This window comes from Oncorhynchus nerka, linkage group LG23 (assembly GCF_034236695.1).
Source record: "Oncorhynchus nerka isolate Pitt River linkage group LG23, Oner_Uvic_2.0, whole genome shotgun sequence".
Classification (NCBI taxonomy): domain Eukaryota; kingdom Metazoa; phylum Chordata; class Actinopteri; order Salmoniformes; family Salmonidae; genus Oncorhynchus; species Oncorhynchus nerka.
In genome coordinates, this window is record NC_088418.1 from 38,617,307 (window position 1) to 38,641,575 (window position 24,269).

The 24,269-nt window shown below is 40.5% G+C and overlaps 4 non-coding genes across 4 annotated transcripts; 2 read left to right on the forward strand and 2 right to left on the reverse strand.

Moving 5' to 3' along the window:
* Positions 1–16,587: 16,587 nt before the first annotated feature.
* On the forward strand, positions 16,588–16,659 carry trnap-ugg (transfer RNA proline (anticodon UGG)). The gene has a single exon. It is a non-coding gene; the product is annotated as a tRNA-Pro (tRNA).
* Positions 16,660–18,836: 2,177 nt separating this feature from the next.
* On the reverse strand, positions 18,837–18,918 carry trnas-uga (transfer RNA serine (anticodon UGA)). The gene has a single exon. It is a non-coding gene; the product is annotated as a tRNA-Ser (tRNA).
* A 462-nt stretch (positions 18,919–19,380) lies between these two features.
* On the forward strand, positions 19,381–19,452 carry trnaa-cgc (transfer RNA alanine (anticodon CGC)). Its single transcript has one exon. It is a non-coding gene; the product is annotated as a tRNA-Ala (tRNA).
* A 2,024-nt stretch (positions 19,453–21,476) lies between these two features.
* trnav-uac (transfer RNA valine (anticodon UAC)) lies at positions 21,477–21,549 on the reverse strand. Its single transcript has one exon. It is a non-coding gene; the product is annotated as a tRNA-Val (tRNA).
* Positions 21,550–24,269: the final 2,720 nt, after the last annotated feature.

A 24,269-nucleotide genomic window follows, 5' to 3' on the forward strand; every position in this document is an offset into this window, starting at 1 on the left:
AGCCCTGTTGAAAAAACAACTATAACAGCCACGGAAACACATTGGACTATGTTAATACTATCAAGGTAAATGACATACTAGCAAGATTGTTGCTTGAATGCAGGGCCAGGCATACATACAGTAGATTAGAGAGCGGATATTCTCAAAATCCTGGTAGTTCTCGATTGTTGTACTATTGTCTTTATTTTGCTTTATCAAATCAAATTTTATTGGTCACATACACATGGTTAGCAGATGGTAATGCGAGTGTAAAGGAATGAATAAGAATATGTACATATAAATATATGGATGAGTGATGGCCGAATGGCATAGACAAGATGCAGTTAATGGTATAGCATACAGTATATACATATGAGATGAGTAATGTAGGGTATGTAAACATTATATAAAGTGGCATTGTTTAAAGTGACCAGTGAATCCAATTTTTATTTATTAAAGTGGCTAGAGATTTGAGTCAGTGTGTTGGCAGCAGCCACTCAATGTTAGTGATGGCTGTTTAACAGTCTGATAGCTTTGAGATAGAAGCTGTTTTTCAGTCTCTCGGTCCCAGCGTTGATACACCTGTACAGACCTTGCCTTCTGGATGATAGCAGGGTGAACAGGCAGTGGCTCGGGTGGTTGTTGTCCTTGATGATCTTTTTGGTCTTCCTGTGATATCGGGAGGTGTAGGTGTCCTGAAGGGCAGGTAGTTTGCCCCCGGTGATGCATTGTGCAGACCTCACTACCCTCTGGAGAGCCTTATGGTTGTGGGCGGAGCAGTTGCCGTACCAGGCGGTGATACAGCCCGACAGGATGCTCTCGATTGTGCATCTGTAAAAGTTTGTTAGTGTTGTTGGTGACAAGCCAAATTTCTTCAACCTACTGAGGTGCTGTTGCGTCTTCTTCACCACGCTGTCTGTGTGGGTGGACCATTTCAGTTTGCCCGTGATGTGTACGCCGAGGAAACTTAAAACATTTCACCTTCTCCACTACTGTCCCTTCGATGTGGATAGGGGGGTGCTCCCTCTGCTGTTTCCTGAAGTCCACAATCATCTCCTTTGTTTTGTTGACATTGAGTGTGAGGTTATTTTCCTGACACCACACTCCGAAAGCCCTCATCTCCTCCCTGTAGACCGTCTCGTCGTTGTTGGTAATCAAGCCTACCACTGTAGTGTCGTCTGCAAACTTGATGATTGAGTTGGAGGCGTGCATGGCCACGCAGTCATGGGTGAACAGGGAGTACAGGATAGGGCTGAGAACGCACCCTTGTGGGGCCCCAGTGTTGACGATCAATGTGGAGATGTTGTTTCCTACCCTCACCACCCTCAAGTCCAGGACGCAGTTGCACAGTGCGAGGTCTAGACCCAGGGTCTCAAGCTTGATGACGAGTTTGGAGGGTACTATGGTGTTAAATGCTGAGCTGTAGTCGATGAACAGCATTTTTACATAGGTATTCCTCTTGTCCAGATGGGTTAGGGCAGTGTGCAGTGTGATTGCGATTGCATTGTCTTTGGACCTATTGGGGCGGTAAGCAAATTGGAGTGGGTCTAGGGTGTCAGGTAGGGTGGAGGTGATATGATCCTTGACTAGTCTCTCAAAGCACTTCATGATGGCAGAAGTGAGTGCTATGGGGCGATAGTCGTTTAGCTCAGTTACCTTAGCTTTCTTGGGAACAGGAACAATGGTGGCCCTCTTGAAGCATGTGGGAACAGCAGACTGGGATAGGAACTGATTGAATATGTCTGTAAACACACCAGCCAGCTGGTCGGCGCATGCTCTGAGGACACGGCTAGGGATGCCGTCTGGGCTGGCAGCCTTGCAAGGGTTAACACGTTTAAATGTTTTACTCACATTGGCTGCGGTGAAGGAGAGCCCACAGGTTTTGGTAGCGGACCGTGTTAGTGGCACTGTATTGTCCTCAAAGCGAGCAAAGAATTGTTTAGTTTGTCTGGGAGCAAGACATCGGGGTCCGCGACGGGGCTGGTTTTCTTTTTGTGGTCCGTGATTGACTGTAGACCCTGCCACATACTTCTCGTGTCTGAGCCGTTGAATTGCGACTCTACTTTGTCTCTATACTGACGCTTAGCTTGTTTGATTGCCTTGCGGAGGGAATAGCTACACTGTTTGTATTCGGTCATGTTTTCGGTCGCCTTGCCCTGATTAAAAGCAGTATGGTTTTTAGTATGGTTCTCAATCAGAGGCAGCTGTCAATCGTTGTCCCTAATTGAGAATCATACTTAGGTAGCCTGGTTTCACTTTTGAGTTGTGGGTGTTTATTTTCCGTGTCTGTAATGGTTTTCTTCTGGGGAAAGAGAGGCGGACCAAAATGCAGCGTGGTTAGTTTTGTGCATCTTTAATAAAGATGAAAGTAAAACAATCTACAAAACTATCTGGTGCCACAAACACAAAGACAGGAACAATCCCACAAAACCCAACACAAAACAGGCTACCTAAATATGGTTCCCAATCAGAGACAATGACTAACACCTGCCTCTGATTGAGATCCATATCAGGCCACACATAGAAATAGACAAACCAGACACATAACATGGAATGCCCACCCAGCTCACGTCCTGACCAACACTAAAACAAGGAAAACACACACGAACGATGGTCAGAACGTGACAGTGTCAGTGTTTGTGCCACACGGGACTGTTTCATTTGTGTCGTTGATTCACGTTTATTGTTTTGTATTTCAGTGTCCATTTTCATTAAACATTATGGACACTTACCACGCTGCGCATTGGTCCTCCGATCCTTCTCGCTACTCCTCCTCAGAAGAGGAGGACGAGATCCAATACAAAAACCTTTTCTAACATCTACATGTCAGCTTTCGAACAGAGTAGACTTTAATGTGCACTTTCACTTTGTTTTGGAACATTTATATTCCATCGAAGCTTATTAGGGTAAAATATAAACTTCAGGCATATACCCAGTACTATATAGAACTGCTTCAAAGGAATAGGGTTCCCATTCCTTCCACTTTATTTTCACACAATTGTGTCTTGCAGAAGGGAACCATGAAGAGGAGCTTGGAGTGGGAAAGGGGGAGGCTGATGAAACAGCAGAGAACACCTGATTCATCAAGTATCACAGTTAATTCTGGTGATTCTCACCTGGTTGGCATGCACAACACAAGCAAGGTATGCATCATTAAGCCCAATCAAATATCCAATGTTATTAAAACATGTATCCCAAGCTACTGTCAAGCGACATTTAATGTCAGTTGTGTGTTAATGTTATGAACTTACAAACAATCTATGGTTCTTGGAGTCAATGAATCAATTGAAAGTGACTACAATTAGAAGTTATTTTAAAACGACTGTGCCAGTAATGATGACAAAAATAAGGACTCTGCTCTTATGGTTCTGTTTACATTTTTTCCAGACACTTCAATCCGACACTCTTGTTAATGTTTGACGTCAGGCAAAACGTCTTCAGCCACCGTAGGGTGGAGAGCAGCTGGTTGGATTTTTGACTGCAGTGTCTGTGTGGGTGTACCAGGAAAGGACATTAGAAGTTAGGTCCCCGTGATATATAAGCTTCTTACCATCCCCACTGTAGCCCAGTCAATATCGATTTTAACAACTGGAACAATACATATCGTGCAGCACATGGTAGCAAAGATTTCACCGGACCAACTCCAGTTTACCTATAGTCCAAAGAAATGTCAATTATAAATTTTTACATACGTAGGAGTGCATTTTCATTTATAGCTCTGCTTTCAGCACCATCCTGACCCACAAACTGGTTAGCAGACTCAGGGCTCTGGGTGAAAACCCTGTAATAACAAATTCATTTTTTAACATTATCACAAGAATGTGTATCCCCAGAATGGACCAACACCTAAACATGCTGACGACACTACCATGGTACACCTGATCCCCAGTGATCATGAGTACATGAAGAAGCTGTGGGACCTGACATAAAGGTGATAGAACAACAGTCTCAGCATAAGCAAAACAAAGTAGATGGTGATACTTGACCATTCTCCCATCCACTGTACAGTCGTGGCCAAAAGCTTTGAGAATTACACTAATATTAATTTTCACAAAGTCTGCTGCCTCAGTTTGTATGATGGCAATTTGCATATACTCCAGAACGTTATGAAGAGTGATCAGATTAATTGCAATTAATTGCAAAGTCCCTCTTTGCCATGCAAATGAACTGAATCCCAAAAAGACATTTCTACTGCATTTCAGCCCTGCCACAAAAGGACCAGCTGACATCATGTCAGTGATTCCTTCGTTAACACAGGTGTGAGTGTTGACGAGGACAAGGCTGGAGATCACTCTCCAGTGAGAGGCACAGGCAAGGATATTGCTACCAGTAAGATTGCACCTAAATCAACCAGGAATATCCTTGCCTGTGAAGCCCTTTTTGTGCAAAGCAATGATGACGGCACGTGTTTCCTTGCAGGAAACCATGATTGACAGTGGAAAAACAATGATTCCAAGCACCACCCTCCTTTTGAAGCTTCCAGTTTGTTATTCAAACTCAATCAGCACGACAGAGTGTTCTCCATCCTTGTCCTCGTCAACACTCACACCTTTAAGCTTTTAACCAACAATGCAGTTTAATTTTTTAAATTCTGAAATAAAAGTAGTAATTAAAGAGCAGCAGTAAAATAACAATAGAGAGAGGCTATATACAGGGGATACCGGTACAGAGTCAATGTGCGGTGGCACCGGTTAGTCGAGTTAATATATACATGTAGGTAGAGATCAAGTGACTATGCATAGATAATAGAGTAGCAGCAAATAGTCTGGGTAGCCATTCGATTAGATGTTCAGTAGTCTTATGGCTTGGGGGTAGAAGCTTTTTCGAACCCTCTTTTCGAACCCTCTTGGAACTAGACTTGGCGCTAACCGTGCAGTAGCAGATAGAACTGTAGCTGTGGATCCCACTGGCAATCCCAGCCTAGGAATGCTGAAACACCCGAAGTGAAAATTAAAACCTTCTCCATGGTTAAAGGGACATTAAAGTCCATAAGTAACACTCATTGAAGAACACGATACTCTAACTGAAAGTCGTTTGGGATTAAATATATCTATTATGTTCTTATGGGGCCCATGGAAGAATAAGGCTATAAAATGCTGTCCCACAGTTGTGATTGATTAGGTGATATGTTTTACTGATGTGGGCTGTGTTACTTCAATGATGATGGTTTCGCATCTAACCTTCCACCTCCAGCAGCCAGTCCCTCCAGAAAGATATGACTCTGATCTCTATTGCTCTTTGGTACCAGGTGGGGAGCGCTCTGCTTTGAAGAGAGAAGCTATGTCTTTGACCAAAAGAGGCTTCTCAGCATAGATGAAAACCTCTCTGAAGAGGCTTGAGTGTCTATTCATGCAAGGCATCAGACCTAGACACAACAGACCCTCTTTGAATCTATAAAGTAAAGAAACTCACAAAATGAATTTGCCCTGAATAATTTATTAGCTAACCTTATGAGATTCCTTAGATATATGGAAACTTACTGCTCAAGATCATCCCGTAGCCTGCTTTCTAAGTAGAACTTTGTGGCTGACACAACCAGGGCATCCCTCTCCAATGTACAAAAGAATAGCACTGAACCCAACATGACCGCTTCCTGTGCCTCGTCAACAGTTTGTGCTAACTGGATCTTAGTTCAATAAACAGTGCTTTGGGACAAATTAGCAAAACAATAAACTGAATATCCCTACCCTTAAAAAAGATTGCCTGCCAACAAAAGGGAACCAAATCCATGTGGAAAAGTATTCATGAACAACCACAACCCTAATATTTTTTTCAAACTGCAAATGAACAGTAACGTAACATCCATCACAGTATAAAGTTACTTACCTTCTCCAACTTCTCTCTGAAGTTATATTCCGCAATTTCTTTCAGTTCTGGCACAGGAGGTTGTAGGCCACACACTTGCCTGTATAGCCTCTCTGAAAAATTGTGGCTCTACACCCCCATGTACCAGACAGCAATCATGCGGACCACCTGCTTGTATACGCCATCATAGAGTGCTGTCACACAGAAGACAAACAGTAAATAAAGGACACATTAAATAACATGCAAAAATCAAATGTCTTACTCAAGTCATACAGCATCCCTAAAAACCATGTCTATTTTTTCCTCCGGATTAAAGCGGGCTCTCTTAAAGCCTCTCACTCCACAAACATAAACGTTGTCCCTCATCACGTTAATTTGGTTGGCATCAGGGACAAAAGCAGAGTCAATCTTGCTGCTCATTAACTTCAGCAGTGTTTGGAGGTCAACACACAAAAAAAGAGACATTCAGAATAACAAAGCTCACATACTTCCCACAATTCATCTGTAATAAGGCATTGAATTATTTACAGGGATGACGTACTCATTGTCATCACCAACATCAACAGAAGAGGGGGGTGAAGGTGGATGACAAGCCTCAGGGAATGGTGGATGGGGGCCACAGGAAGTGGTGCAGAAGATGTGGGGGGGCACAGGAATAGGTGCTGCCACAAGTGTAGCCTTGTTTGTAGAAGTAGTCGGTAAAAGGTCATTTAAAGGCTTATACATTTCAAAAACATGGAGAAAGCAATAAAGCTGTCAAACATGAGGTGATTGCGTTCTGAAAATGATTTACAGAAAAACATGTAGCTACATGCATCACTCACTATAGAATGTAATCGATGTGTAGGTCAAGAAGACGTTTCAAGGATGCATGTAGCTCTATTTTTTTAAATCATATTTTCAATATGTCTTCTTGGAGAAAGCAGACAGTGCTGTTTTCTCCTCCACGGTCCGTCCTAACTCTGGAGGGAACACCATATCTGGAGACAGCATTCATGTGTCACGTTGGTATGAATGGATTTGGGAGACATGTGCAGGAATGCGTAATGTTCTTTTATTAAGCCCAAATTATGGCGTGCCGTGTAAAGGCACGGGGACGAAGACCAAACAAACACGTAACAAAAACACAGGGTTGAAACCCAAACAAAAGAGCGAGGAGTACCTCGAATAAATAACACACGCGCACAATGATTAACACAGTGGATGAGACCCGTAATCATCTGTGCAATCCACAAGGGCACAAAAGGCCAAAACACAAGTACTCATACACGGCAACGGACATAGTAACAATCATCGACAGCCCAATGGTGAACCAAAGGGCACATTTATACAATTACAATCAGTGGGAATGGGGACCAGGTGTGCGTAATGACACAGTTCCTGAGGGATCCGTGACATGAAGCAATCCATTACAGTACTGCTGCGATTGTTGCTGGAAGCACAGAGAAACACAATGAGGTGGCTGTACCCATCAATGCCACCATGTATGACTATCCTCTACCTAAATCAGAAAATACAGCACTGGTTGATACAGAAGCTGAAGACACATTAAATATACAAACATCACCATCCTCCTTTACCACTTAGATGCTGCATCAGGTTCCTGCAGTATATAACAAAGCAGCAGACCAAATATTAAATTAACATCAAAATGTGGAACAATGTTAATGAACAATCTACCGCGGATCACAACTATAAGTACTTCCGTTAGCCCTCTAAAGGCTACAACAAGGGTTTGTTCTAGACTGTTTCCTGCAGTGGAAGATGTGTAATTACAATATCTACTTCAATTGGAAAAATAACCACGTTTATCTTGATGAGTCAGGAGGACAGACTCTCCTGTGGTTCACACTTAGGCACAAATACTTTGCTCCAATTGTTTTTGCCTCCATATGTCCTCAATATAAGCATGTTTGTTAATTTCATGATGCAGATGTTCTATCAATCACAGAAGTAGCAGAAACACAATAAAACAGTTATTATACACACGAGTGACATATGGAATCAAGGGCCATTGCTTACTGAACTGTTAGTTGTTGATGAACAAGTTGAGGATGAAAAATTTGAGATGTTACAATGTACAACTTCTCACCAGTGATGTAGATAATTGTGTCTATCAGAAAAATACATCTTCCTTATCAGTTTGTTGTTTCCATCAAGATGCCATAAGGAGTTTGGTCCAGCAACACGGCATGACCTTCTATGCAGCCTCTGCGACATGTCTCTGAGGGCAGCCCTCGCTCTGCATCTCTGCACCCGGAGCCCTTAATTGTGCTCGAACATCCTCCGGTCCAAGTATGTCGTTCCCAGCCACCAAGTCCTTAATCTTTTCATCCAAAGCCAAGTCTGACATGTCAGAATATAACGGTGCATGTGACAGATTGAAGTGTCTGGAAAAAAAGAGTAACAATGGACAGGGATGAGGTAATGTATATCATCATAGTCATTTTAAAGTCCTGTCTTGATTGTAGTCATTCTAAATTCTTTGATTGGTAAGAAACTGGAAACCATGCATCTGTAGTTTATAGCATTACTCCCAATCACAACTGACCTTAGACGACGTTTGACTGTCGATCGGGACACATGTAGAATATCTGCCGTCTGAGACATACTGAAAGCACAGTTGCTCTTGAGTGATGGCATAACAAGCTGCACCTCTAGCTCCTCTCCAAGTCCGAGGAGCCCGGTACCGGAACTGGCTGTAACAATAATACAACACTGTGTTTAGGCTACTTAATGTATTGTGACACAGCCCACCCCCCTCATTCCAAAAACACTTTTAAATTATAGTAACTGTCACAAATTGTGGCCAAGTAATGTTTTTATAATAGTGGATTTTAAAGTCAAGACATAAATAGAAATGTTGACCAAGAACGAATACAATGGGCAGCAGGAGAACAAAGAGTGAAAAAAAATCACCAGTAAGCCCAACCACACCCAACATTTATCAGCCTCCCCTAGCCCACTCAAGGCTCCTCTGTATGGTCTCCATTCTGCAAGATGACAGTTTGGTGAAAATAGAGACCATGGATGGGACTGAGATTCCTGTTCAAAGTACTAACGTTAACGTTCCTGGTTTATGTCTGAAGTTGTTAATTTCTACATCATAGGCTTAGATTAAATATTAATATTTCAAAGGGTATTCAAAAGTAACATCTGTGCTGTTGGAAAGCTGATATGTTGTAGATATTAGCAACTTTGTAAATGTTTTCATGCTAATCGCGAGCTAGCGCGGCTAAGGCTAGGTAGCATTGAAAATATAGCTAGCCAGCAAGCCTGCCTGAAGTTTTAGACCTTCAGTTGCTGTTTTGCCAAAAAATACAAAAACATGTTTGACTTCAGCACTTCTCGATAATAAGTCACCTTTATGTACCTAGCAGGGCTGTAAAATTTTTACAAGATGGTGCCGTTCACTGTGGCTATGGCCGGGGTGTGCGGATAAGGAACGTTAGCAAGCTAACTAGTAAATAATTTAGCAATCCAACCAAATACCAGCATTCATTAAAACAAAATATATATATACTACATATACTAGCTAAATATAAAATACTCCTTTGGCCTTATCAATATTAGCGAACCATAGGCCTAAGTTACTTGCACTGCTGTCTCAGTGTCTGAGCCTCCAATATAACTGCATAGCCATACACAGATCTGTTTTCTGTGTTAGCTAGCAGATCAACTTTATGATTAAGTAATAATAGTAATAATATTATTCCTCAAGATTCTGAGCCTGCTTGGCAGGGTTAGTCCTGCAAAGTCAAAGCCCCCTAAAGGGAGAGCATACTATACAAGGAAATTCTCAAAGCTGCTAATGAGAACCTTGATGACCTTGTACCTAGCCGGTGGGGATTCCGGTGGGGCGCCCCAACCCAGGCAGTGGCAGTGCTGGCAACACTAGCTACAGTAACCCATGGGGAGGGGGTCACACTCGGACATTCAGAGAGGGGGTATATTATTGTGACCCTAGTGGAACAGAATCAAAGTCAGACTGCATGGAGATGCTTGGGAATATGGTCAATACGGGTGACCGTATTGTGAGTGTTTCAGGGAAAGGTGTACATTTGACCTCCATCATCTAGGATGTGACAATGATAAATAAAATCTCTACATTTTTGCCTATTTTTGTGCGGTCTTGCAGGCCTTCTCATGCAGCTGCAACTGCAAGTGCATTTGTAAATCAAGACCTATCTTGAGTTGGGCTCTGGGGTGGTGCAATTGTTGAGTAAGTGAGCTTATGGTTGTGGGGGGTATGGGTTGAGTGTGTGTGGGTGTATGTGTGTATCCCACAACTGTTGCGAAGAAGTAAAAGATGTTAGGGACAATAGAGGATGATCCACAGCTATATATAATACAAATCGAGGTGAGGGTGATGGAAATGCATTTGGCAGTTTAATCTACTTCAATTTGGGAAAATGGCACTGCATGCTCTTTTCAAAGGATGGATCCCAGTCGGTTATGGGTTATGGGATACAGGGGTTCGAGGGTGGTCTGCCGGGCATTGGGATGACAACCCAACTCGGGATGAGGAAGGCTTTTAGCGGGTGGAATAGTAGGGACCAATTGGAGGTTTACTTAGTAGAAATGCAAAGATCATGGTACAGCTACAGTATATAGACACTCAATCATCATGTTACTTTTTAATGGTACGTTTACAAACATATATTTTGATAAAAATAATTGAAAGTTGTGTCTCATTATGATAGGTGGTGAAATAAGTATAGCCAGTTACAATTGTAATCCAATTTGTAAGTCGCTCTGGATAAGAGCGTCTGCTAAATGACTTAAATGTAAATGTAATGGCCTAGCAGATAATAAGAAAAGACAATCAGTATTTACCTGGCTAAAAGAGAAGGAATATAATATCTATTGTTTACAGGAAACCCATTCAACAGTTTTAGATGAAGTTTTGTGGAAAAAGAACTGGGGGGGCGAAATATACTTCTCACATGGGCAAGGAAATTCAAAAGGGGTGATGGTTTTAATTAACAATACTTTTGATCCAAATGTGCAAATTGTCCAAACAGATCCTCAAGGTAGATGGATTATTTTAAATATGTTATTGGACAATAAACAGATATGGCTTATTAACCTATACAGTCCGAATAATGATGATCCAAGCTTCTTTGAAAATACATATAAGAATTGATCAACTCTACTGTCACGGTCTTCCTCCTCTTCATCTGAAGAGGAGAGGCGAGAAGGATCAGAGGACCAAAATGCGGCGTGGTATGTGTTCACGGTAAATTTTAATAAAGAAAACACTGAACACTGCAACACTATACAAAAACAATAAAGACCGTGAAGCTACAAATGAGACCTGTGCTGACACAAGCCACTAACATAGACAATCACCCACAAACAAACAGCGCAACCCAGGCTACCTAAGTATGATTCTCAATCAGAGACAACTAATGACACCTGCCTCTGATTGAGAACCATACTAGGCCGAAACATAGAAATCCCCAAATCATAGAAAATCAAACATAGACTGCCCACCCAACTCACGCCCTGACCATACTAAATAAATACAAAACAAAGGAAATAAAGGTCAGAACGTGACATCTACAAGCAACACTAGACTCTATTATTATGGTGGGAGATTTTAATATGGTCTTAAATACCTTTATGGACCAGAAAGGAAATCACAATACAAACTATCACCCTCAGGCACTTAAGGAAATCATGAATGTCATGGATATATTGGAATTAGTGGATATATGGAGACTTAAATACCCTGACCCAGTGAGATATACATGGCGGAGGCTTAATCAATCTAGTCGTCTTGACTACTTTCTTATACCATTCTCACTGGCACCAAAAGTTTAAAAAGTGTTGATAGGGGACAGAATGCGGTCGGATCATCACATAATTGGCATATATATTACTCTTACAGAATTTCCACGTGGGCGAGGATATTGGAAATTTAATCAAAGCCTACTAGATGATAAATTGTTTAGAACTAGGACAGAAGAATTTATAACGGACTTTTTCAGACATAACATAGGTACAGCAGATCCCCTTATTGTATGGGACACTTTTAAATGTGCCTTTAGAGGCTATGCAATTCAGTACTCATCTATAAAACAAAAGCAATTTAGATCAAAAGAGTCCATATTAACAAAGGAAATTGAAGGACTAACAGTACAGTTAGATAGCAATAAAAATGGTACTATAGAGGCACATAATAAGTTAGAGGAGAAAACAAAAAGAAATGGAGGAATTTATTCAAGAAAGGTCTAGAGTAATATATTATAATAATAAACCGAACTGGATGGAATATGGGGAAAAATGCACCAAATTCTTTTTCAATCTTCAATATAGAAATGCTACCCAAAATGTTTTATTAAAACTTGTTACAAATGATGGAGTCACGCATGATTCACCAAATTATATTTTGAAAGTGGAAGTAAAGTACTTTAAGAATATGTTTTCATTTCAGGCTCCTCCATCTCCACTAACTGAAACTAATTGTATGGATGTTTTTCCTAATATTAAGGTAAAATTAATATCTGTTCAGAAAGACTCATGTGAAGGCCAAATTACAGAGGAGGAACTGCTTGAGGCAATTGGGGCCTTTAAGTATTTTTTAAAATTTTTTATTTCACCTTTATTTAACCAGGTAGGCAAGTTGAGAACAAGTTCTCATTTACAATTGCGACCTGGCCAAGATAAAGCAAAGCAGTTCGACAGATACAACGACACAGAGTTACACATGGAGTAAAACAAACATACAGTCAATAATACAGTATAAACAAGTCTATATACAATGTGAGCAAATGAGGAGAGAAGGGAGGTAAAGGCAAAGAAGGCCATGGTGGCAAAGTAAATATAATATAGCAAGTAAAACACTGGAATGGTAGTTTTGCAATGGAAGAATGTGCAAAGTAGAAATAAAAATAATGGGGTGCAAAGGAGCAAAATAAATAAATGAATGAAATACAGTTGGGAAAGAGGTAGTTGTTTGGGCTAAATTATAGGTGGGCTATGTACAGGTGCAGTAATCTGTAAGATGCTCTGACAGTTGGTGCTTAAAGCTAGTGAGGGAGATAAGTGTTTCCAGTTTCAGAGATTTTTGTAGTTCGTTCCAGTCATTGGCAGCAGAGAACTGGAAGGAGAGGCGGCCAAAGAAAGAATTGGTTTTGGGGGTGACTAGAGAGATATACCTGCTGGAGCGTGTGCTACAGGTGGGCGATGCTATGGTGACCAGCGAGCTGAGATAAGGGGGGACTTTACCTAGCAGGGTCTTGTAGATGACATGGAGCCAGTGGGTTTGGCGACGAGTATGAAGCGAGGGCCAGCCAACGAGAGTGTACAGGTCGCAATGGTGGGTAGTATATGGGGCTTTGGTGACAAAACGGATTGCACTGTGATAGACTGCATCCAATTTGTTGAGTAGGGTATTGGAGGCTATTTTGTAAATGACATCGCCAAAGTCGAGGATTGGTAGGATGGTCAGTTTTACAAGGGTATGTTTGGCAGCATGAGTGAAGGATGCTTTGTTGCGAAATAGGAAGCCAATTCTAGATTTAATTTTGGATTGGAGATGTTTGATATGGGTCTGGAAGGAGAGTTTACAGTCTAACCAGACACCTAAGTATTTGTAGTTGTCCTCGTATTCTAAGTCAGAGCCTTCCAGAGTAGTGATGTTGGACAGGCGGGTAGGTGCAGATAGCGATCGGTTGAAGAGCATGCATTTAGTTTTACTTGTATTTAAGAGCAATTGGAGGCCACGGAAGGAGAGTTGTATGGCATTGAAGCTTGCCTGGAGGGTTGTTAACACAGTGTCCAAAGAAGGGCCGGACGTATACAGAATGGTGTCGTCTGCGTAGAGGTGGATCAGAGACTCACCAGCAGCAAGAGCGACCTCATTGATGTATATAGAGAAGAGAGTCGGTCCAAGAATTGAACCCTGTGGCACCCCCATAGAGACTGCCAGAGGTCCGGACAGCAGACCCTCCGATTTGACACACTGAAATCTATCAGAGAAGTAGTTGGTGAACCAGGCGAGGCAATCATTTGAGAAACCAAGGCTGTCGAGTCTGCCGATGAGGATGTGGTGATTGACAGAGTCGAAAGCCTTGGCCAGATCAATGAATACGGCTGCACAGTAATGTTTCTTATCGATGGCGGTTAAGATATCGTTTAGGACCTTGAGCGTGGCTGAGGTGCACCCATGACCAGCTCTGAAACCAGATTGCATAGCAGAGAAGGTATGGTGAGATTCGAAATGGTCGGTAATCTGTTTGTTGACTTGGCTTTCGAAGACCTTAGAAAGGCATGGTAGGATAGATATAGGTCTATAGCAGTTTGGGTCAAGAGTGTCCCCCCCTTTGAAGAGGGGGATGACCGCAGCTGCTTTCCAATCTTTGGGAATCTCAGACGACACGAAAGAGAGGTTGAACAGGCTAGTAATAGGGGTGGTAACAATTTCGGCAGATAATTTTAGAAAGAAAGGGTCCAGATTGTCTAGCCCGGCTGATTTGTAAGGGTCCAGATTTTTCAGCTCTTTCAGAACATCAGCTGAACGGATTTGGGAGAAGGAGAAATGGGGAAGGCTTGGGCGAGTTGCTGTTGGGGGTGCAGTGCAGTTGACCGGGGTAGGAGTAGCCAGGTGGAAAGCATGGCCAGCCGTAGAAAAATGCTTATTGAAATTCTCAATTATGGTGGATTTATCAGTGGTGACAGTGTTTCCTATCTTCAGTGCAGTGGGCAGCTGGGAGGAGGTGTTCTTATTCTCCATGGACTTTACAGTGTCCCAGAACTTTTTTGAGTTAGTGTTGCAGGAAGCAAATTTCTGCTTGAAAAAGGATGGGAATGGATGGGAAAACTCCAGGGCTGGATGGCATACCCGTGGAAGTATACAAAACTTTTTTTGGTATACTCAAAGGACCATTATTGGCTTGTTTTAACCACTCCTATATAAATGGTAGATTATCAGACACGCAACAAGAAGGTCTGATATCATTATTACTGAAACAGGACCCAAGTGGTATATGTAAAGATCCAGTCCATTAAGAAAATTGGAGACCTCTTACACTTCAGTGTTGTGATGCAAAAATCCTGGCAAAATGCTTGGCAGATAGAATTTAAAAAGTATTGTCAGATATTATTCATCCTAATCAGACAGGTTTTTTACACGGACAATACATTGGAGATAATATAAGACAAGTACTGGAAACAATAGAACACTATGAAATATCGGGGACACCAGGCCTGGTTTTCATAGCTGGCTTTTGATAAAGTACGACTGGAGTTTATATATAAATGCCTAGAACATTTCAATTTTGGGGAATCCCTTATAAAATGGGGTAAGGTTATGTATAGTAACCCTAGGCGTAAAATAGTAAATAATGGCTACATCTCAGAAAGTTTTAAACTATCTAGAGGAGTAAAACAAGGTTGTCCACTATCGGCATATCTATTTATTATTGCCATCGAAATGTTAGCTGCTAAGATTAGATCAAACAATAATATTAAGGGATTAGAAATCCGTGTCTTAAAAACTAAGGTGTCATTGTACGCTGATGATTCATGTTTTCTTTTAAAACCACAATTAGAATCTCTCCACTGCCTCTTAGAGGATCTAGATATTTTTTGCTATCCTCTCTGGATTAAAACCAAATTATGATAAATGTACCATATTACGTATTGGATCACAAAAAAATGCACATTTTACATTACCATGTAGTTTACCAATTAAATGGTCTGACAGAGATGTGGACATACTCGGTATACAAATCCCAAAAGAAAGAAATGATCTCACTCCAATACATTTTTATAGAAAGTTAGCAAAAATAGATAAGATCTTGCTACCATGGAAAGGAAAATACCAGTCTATTTGTGGAAAAATCACCCTGATTAACTCTTTAGTTACATCACAGTTTACCTATTTGCTTATGGTTTTGCCTACACCTAGTGACCTGCTTTTTAAATTATATGAACAAAAAATACTCCATTTTATTTGGAACGGCAAGCCAGATAAAATTAAAAGGGCCTATTTATATAACGAATATGAATTCGGTGGGCAGAAATGATTACATATTAAAGCATTAGACCTCTCACTAAAGGCATCAGTCATACAAAAGTTATACTTAAATCCAAACTGGTTCTCTAGTCAATTGGTACGAATGTATCATCCTATATTCAGGAAGGGCCTTTTCCCCTTTATTCAGATTACACCTGCTCACTTTCGGTTGTTTGAAAAGGAAATAATCTCCAAAATATCTTTATTTTTTAAACAAGCCTTAGAAAGTTGGTTGCAATTTCAGTTTAATCCACCTGAAAGGACGGAACAAATAGTACAACAAATATTGTGGTTAAATTCAAATATACTAATTGATTTAAAAAAAACTGTATTTATCGAAGATTTTTTTTTAAAAATGGTATAATTTAAGTGAATGATATCATAAATAGGACTGGTGGAGTTATGTCACACATGCAGCTAACACAGACATATGGAAATGTCTGCTCTACCCAAAATTACAACCAAATAATTGCAGCATTACCACAAAAATGGAAGAGGCAAGTAGAAGGGGAAAAAAAGTAAGGAACTTGTATGTCGGCCCTGTATTAAAGAACATAAATGGTTAAAGAAAAGTGTGATAAATAAAAACATATACCAATTTAATTTAAGGACCAAAAAACTGACAGCTGTGCCATATAAATTGCTAAATAGTTGGGAAGAGATTTTCGATATACCCATTCCATGGCACATGGATTCACTGTGGCCTGGCAACATCGACCCGTCAATCCATGTCCTCACCGTCATTGCTGGCGACTGCAAAACAATGTGTTGAAATAAATGGCTCGTTGGTCTAGGGGTATGATTCTCGCTTTGGGTGCGAGAGGTCCCGGGTTCAAATCCCGGACGAGCCCTTTTGAAGAGCCTTTAACAATCTGAGACAGGCGGATCTTGGGCAACTGGTTGGAGGGGCAACTGCCACCACTGGAGCGCAGGACCAGGTGGATGAGTGATTAAGGCAATGGACTGCTAATCCATTGTGCTCTGCACTAGTGGCTTCAGCATCGCACACCATTTATTAATTTCTTCCTTGGTTAAAAAAATCTGTCATTTTACCGGGACATAGGTTACCTTCAGACGAGTCCCGTGACACTTGTGGGGGTCGTAGAGCAAAACTGAGAACAGCATTGTGTTCGTGAGAGTCTCCCCTTTCCATAGAATGGTCAAACTATGTCGTAGGTCAAACCGTTCGGAAGCTACAGACATTTGTATGAGAAGACAGATTTTAGGGATGTGTCATGTTTTGACAAATATTGCCGGATTCAAAACTTCAAATTTTTCAATATAAATTACTATACAAAATTCTTGCAAACTAATAGAATGTTATATATATGGGGGATACAATCTTCCCAGCTCTGCAGATTCTGCTGTGAGGAGGCAGAGTCATTAGATCATTTATTTTGGTTTGTCCATATGTAGCTCGTTTTTGGTCACAGGGCCAGGAATGGCTGAAGAATTGCAACATTTGCCTAGAACTAACGCTACAGATAGCAATACTGGGTGATTTGAAAAGCCATAGTCAATCAATCAATAATATAATTATTATTTTAGCATTTATTTTTATTTTTAATGTACAATCTGTAGAAGCTATGAGAATAGGAAGGTTAAATTATTTTGTGAAGCATCACTGCACAGTTGAAAAATATATGGCAAATAGAAATCCGAAATGGCTGATGTTGAGAGATAGATGGGAGAGGTTGAATGGAGCTGAAGGGTGGGACTATGTAACAATGTAAAGCATACAGGATCTGTAAAATGTATATAGGTTCGGAACTTTTGTGAAATAGCATAGTTACAAATAGAAATCAAACTGGATGCACATCAGAAATAGAGGACGGACTAAGAACAAACAAGAGAGAACTATTGTAAAGTAGACTGTGTCTGTAAAATGTGTATAAGATGTATAAATTGAAGGTAAAAGCAGAAGTGTTTATTAGTTTACTCCAATTGGGGGATCGGCGGTAGGGTTTGCTGGGAATAATAATAAAGGTATATTATTTTAAAAAGTATGTATGTCCATATAGGTATGTGTATGTATATATGTGTATATGTATGCATCCGTGTATGGATATATATATATATATATATTTACCCCAAAAATATGGGGGATTGGAAATGATGCAGACAATTACATTGGAAGCGACATTCTTTCCGCAATATTAAGCTGATCCACCCCTTAAAAAAAAAATATATATATATATATAAATATATATAAATAAAATAAAAAATAGTATTTAAAAAGAATCAACCTTGATTAACGTGGACTGAAGGGCATCAAGTCCAGGATTATCGGAGAGCAGAAGCCGAGTGCAGTCATTTAGGGTCTGTTTGCAGCGGCTAAGGAAGTTCTCACCATTTTCAATTGTTGTGTTGTTGCATCAAACTGACTGTACACCGATTTAATGAAAGGAGGCGCTAGGGAAATTGGCTGGTAAAATTAGCATATTAAAGAATGCGTTAAGTTAGCGTGTGTAGGACCACTTGCAGCAGTTTATTTAGCACATGTTGGACCGCCTGCAAGCACATTTGCAAGTGCTTATTTGAGGCGTTAATTTAGCACGTGAAGATGTTAATTTAACGCGTGCACGCATTAATTTAGCGCCTGCACCTGCTTACTTTAAACACATAGCATTAAAAAAAATATATAATTTTTCTCAAAAGTGGGGTTAGAAGTTAATCAACTTTCAATGCAGAATTACTTTCCCAATGTTCCGTAGTGTATGGTATACAATTTTCTAGCGCTGAGTCTCTACTTTTGTCCAATGTAAAAAAAAAAAAACTCTTTCAAATGTTGCCACATAAAACCGAATCGAGCCGGTCTATCACATTTTTTGTTTGATTGAGAATGGAGTTGAGCGTTCCTCAGCTAGTGTGTTTCGTGTACCTTTCAATCAATCTATCGCCTATTTAAGCACATGCATAAGGTTTGATCGCGCAAACTGATGTCCTAACAAAATCTGGTTCTTTTCGCATGGTGAATGGGGTTATTCGTTATAATCCTCATCATCACTGATTCAAAAGAACCATTTTCCGCTGCGAGCAGGGTTCGAACCTGCGCGGGAAGAACCCATTGGATTTCAAGTCCAACGCCTTAACCACTCGGCCATCGCAGCTTATACTTGTTAAGATGATATTATAAATAATGAACAATTCTTGTAAGGCGTCGACGGAACTTTATAAAACAAGGCAGTTTGGCTAGCTCGTTTGATTATAAGCTACCATCCATAACGTGTTGTTATTGTATTGTGTTATTGTATTTAACTAAATAGCAATTGCACTGTCTGACACAAATATCAGTAAACATCGCTGATCTAGCTACAACGCACAGTAGCAAGCAGAGCTAATTTAACGTTAGCCATCAAGAAGCTAACGTAAACATCATAATGTAAACGTTGTCGACATCAGATATTGCAATGAATGTAGAATTAAAGATTAAATGCATAAATCACATACCAACCAACCTGATTAACAAGTTACTAGGGTCTGATAATGGGACGCTTTCGATTACATAAAATCCGAAATATTGCAGTAACTAGGTTTAAATAGCTTAAATACTTACACCAGCAGTATCACGTGGGGATGTAGCTCAGTGGTAGAGCGCATGCTTCGCATGTATGAGGCCCCGGGTTCAATCCCCGGCATCTCCATGTTTTCCTAAGATTATGTTTAATTATTTTTTTTCACATCAACAAACTGCGACCTGGCATAGATAAAGCAAAGCAGTGGTACGCAACATCCGGGAAAAGCATTTAGCCACACTAGCAAGGCGTCAGGAGTCTTATGGCTTGGGGGTAGAAACTGTTGAGAAGCCTTTTGGACCTAGACTTGGAGCACCGGTACCGCTTGCCATGCGATAGCAGAGAGAACAGATGAGACAGCCTATAGTGAGGTCAGAGACCTGGCTGTGTGGTGCCAGGAAAACAACATATCCCTCAATGTGAGCAAGACAAAAGAGATGATCATGGACTACAGGGAAAGGTGGGCCGAACATGCCCCCATTCTCATTGACAGGGCGGATCGAGAGTTTCAAGTTCCTTGGTGTCCACATCACCAACACACTATCATGGTCCAAACACACCAAATCAGTCATGAAGAGGGCACGACAGCACCTTTTCATCAGGAGACTGAAAAGATTTCGCATGGGTCCCCAGATCCTCCAAAAGTAACTGCTCGGCACACAAGGTGCGACAGAGGGTATTTTTATTTTACCTTTATTTTACTAGGCAAGTCAAATTCTTATTTTCAATGACGGCCTAGGAACAGTGGGTTAACTGCCTGTTCAGGGGCAGAACGACAGATTTGTACCTTGTCAGCTCGGGGATTTGAATTATTATTTTACTGTGTTACTTTTTATTTCATTTTTTACTTTAGTTTATTTAATAAATATTTTCTTAGCTCTATTTATTGAACTGCATTGTTGGTTAATTAAGGGCTTGTAAGGAAGCATTTCACTGTAAGGTCTACCTACACCCTTTGTATTCGGCACATGACAAATCAAATTTTATTTTGTGGAAAATTGTGTTTCTTAAAGAAAGTACTGTAAAACTACAATTAATAGCCCAGGCATGTATTTGCTTCAATCACTGAACACAACCGGCTCTTATTAGAGATAGGTTTCTGTTTGAACCAAGTGTTTATTTCCTAATGCACACAGCTTTTGCTCAATACATTGTTGAAAAGACTACCACACTGTATATTGTGACCAGTATGACCAGTGCAAACATTATAATAACAAATCCAACACTGATCAGAGGTGCATTTAATTGAAGTTTTATGGTATGCATATTTTACCTTTTTTTCTCTAGCCTTCTCGCAATTAAAACGGAGTTAAGGAGGAAACGGATGCATTTGCAGCCTGAATGGAAATTGTTTTATGTATGAACCGTCCACAAGCGATCCGAGTGTATAGCCGGCTGCATAGAAACCCTTTGGATGGTAGAATGAAACGACTCAATATTTCCATCTGCAGGCTTTTGGGCTTAAACTCAGTCAACTACTTGTTGACAGTGGCTCACAATAACCTTTTTATTTTTTATATTTTTTATTTATTTCACCTTTATTTAACCAGGTAGGCAAGTTGAGACCAAGTTCTCATTTACAATTGTGATCTGGCCAAGATAAAGCAAAGCAGTTCGACACATACAACAACACAGAGTTTACACATGGAGTAAAACAAACATACAGTCAATAATACAGTAGAAAAATACGTCTAAATACAATGTGAGCAAATGAGGTGAGATAAGGGAGGTAAAGGCAAAAAAAAAGGCCATGGTGGTGAAGTAAATACAATATAGCAAGTAAAACACTGGAATGGTAGATTTGCAGTGGAATAATGTGCAAAGTAGAGATAGAAAAAATGGGGTGCAAAGGAGCAAAAATAAATAAATAAATACAGTAGGAGGAGAGGTAGTTGTTTGGGCTAAATTATAGATGGGCTGTGTACAGGTGCAGTGATCTGTGAGCTGCTCTGACAGCTGGTGCTTAGGGGGAGATAAGTGTTTCCAGTTTCAGAGATTTTTGTAGTTCGTTCCAGTCATTGGCAGCAGCAACCTATGTGGATATCAACAGCAAACTCTGTATTAAAATAGTGTAGGCTGCCACCACCTAAATAGACACATGCATTAGTAATACTGTAGTGTATCACATAACGTATGTGCGTAAATTAAAAACATGGTTCCACTGGGGCTCGAACCCAGGACCTTCTGCGTGTAAAGCAGACGTGATAACCGCTACACTATGGAACCACTTGGAAACTCAGGTTCCGGTATGCCCTAAAATATGTTGCGTACTGTTAACTCATACAAATGGGACTATACACCCTGCGATGTTCATTTCAAGCGGCAAAATAGTTAGCTAACTAGTATCTAATTACTGTTGCTAATAAAGTCAGTACATGCCAAAAACACAAATGTAAAGACATATATCCTGAGCTAGTTGTTTCGGAGCTACCATAGAAGTAGCTAACACATGTGCATGTACTGGGAAACCAGCGAACGTTATCTAACTTTAACGGCCACAAAACTCCGATGCAAACTCCCATTCACCAGCTCTGCAAGCGTTATAATGTCAAAATACGTTCGTTGATCACCAAATAAGGAGTTTGGTTGAGCAACTATCTTCTCCATTTTCTGAGCTAAACTGGCCAAAACGCACCTCCAACAACAACCTTGAAAACCTCACAGAATTCTGCCCAAAAATAACATGACAATTTCTCTCAACCAGGGGCATATCGGCTTTTCAGGTCAGCGCTGATGCCACACTTTGATAAGCAGTTTCCACTTTGTCAAAGGCAGGGGCACAAAATATTTAGCCTATTCTTTCCCAGGGCGCCTCTCCAGGGTGTTCTCCAAAAACGTTCTGTCCCAAAAAATATCTAACATAAATCATGTAACAGATATAGGATATGCAGCATACAGGCTAGCCTACATGCTGGAGATAAAATGTATGGCATTGTAATGAGACGGATTTAACATCATGCAGGTTTCTCCGATCAAATAGCCTAATCTAAATGGCTCTCAATCCCCCCCAAATTGCTGTCATGTTAACAAACAACATGTAACAACAGGACAGATCCAAGTTGTCCAGGAGTTTCACCTCATTGTCATAATCAGTGGTTTCAACTTTGTCTTTTTGATTAATTTTGGAGTATAGGCTAGACCAATTATGTACCATATCTTATATCATAAAAAATAAAAATAAACGTTTTTCTGCCATGTGTAATATGCGGTAGCCTATGTATTGTATGAAGGCACAATCATTATTTTAATTCCGTTTTTTTTCGTGCTTTGACTCATATAGGCCATAAGCTCCAATATGCATACGTTTTTTGTATTTAATCATCACCTTAGAATGCACTTCTATAGGCTTTGAAACAAGATCCACAACTACCATGTTTTCCACTCAGTTTCAACCTGTTGTTGAACTTCTTTCTTCATATTAATCAATCACAGTGAGGTGAGTTTTAAAAGCAAATACTGTTTTGATGATAAGTGTTTGATGTGATTTTCGATGACATTTGCATTTACGGGGTTAGAGGCACTGGCGTGTATTCATGGATGCCAAAGGAAGCCAGGCTTTAGGCCTCCCTTGACAAAAAATGTATAAAGTAATAGCCAATCAGAGTGGAGCTAAACTGTGTGAGCTCCGCTATGAATGTTCTGGTGCACCAAACAAGTTTGGATTTGGCCTCAGACCAATCACATCACAAGCCAAACGTCATTATAAACAGAGAAAAAAACTTGAATTGTTGCATCTCATTGTGTTGTTGTCCTCTGGTGTCTAGCTAGTTAGCAAAAGATTGTCCCTTCCTAAATTAGCCATCGGTTTGGACAGTACCGGCCAATGATTATAACAGAGATTCTGATCCAACCGTAAATTCATACATTGTACCCCTGCCCTGAGAGGATGGAAGTTCAACATGTAGCTAGATGTAGTTGGCGAATGTTAACTAGCTGGCCTGGCGTATCATTGCCCATGAAAGTAAGTTAGGCTAGCGAGCAAGTATTTTATCCAAAAACTAAAAGCGTATACTGTAAAGTCATAGACCATTTAGGCAACATGAAAGAGGAGGATGGCATTGGCATTTCTCTACCAGTAGAGTGAGTCAACATGGTTTTCTACTTGCACGCACATACCACACACACACCAGTACCATGGCCATCATATTTAACATATGTTGAAACGGTGCTGGAACAGTGGAGGCAGCTCCTGTTTTCTTTTGTAACTTGCAGTAACTCCGTGGTTCTAAATCAATAGTTTTTTAGTAGTCCGAAAATGTCAGAAACATAACCTTCCTTGACCATCCTGTAGGTCATGTAACTGTTTGTTACATGAAAGATGTTTTGTGGATGAAACAAATGTATGGTTGAATGTATGGTGTCTTCTTATTGTCTTGGTCTTAGGCCTGTATATCAGGGTGTCAAGGCATATAAACTAACAGGTTATAGAGCAAACAACGCAATTTTCGCAACACATACTCTATTTTAAATTTTGGGGGGGATTGGCTTCCCCTTTAGCCACGCACCACTACTGGTTAGAGAGACAATAGAGCCTTGAGTACCAGGCCATTAGCGACCTGATGATTGTTGGCAAGTTGGGTACTACCAATGTCTCTCTCTCGTTGTCAACAAGCATCACAGATCCGTCTGGCATCATGGGCAGGTAGGAGTAGGGCTTTGGTGGTTATGAAATTGTCAGCAAATGACTGCCGGGCTCATCGTAATTGACCGTTCATTAACATCCACGCATATCCTGCAAGACATTGATGCAGACCTTTGGAACATCTACATTTTTAAAAGTCTAATAAATCTATGTAATATAGCCTACACCATCACAATAAACCCATTAGTTATTTTAGGTATGTCTAAAGAAACATGATATGAAGAAATTGTATTCTATTTCAAGACTTCCGCCGAAGTTCGTCGGTCGACGTCACCGACCTTCTAGCCATCACTGATCCATTTTT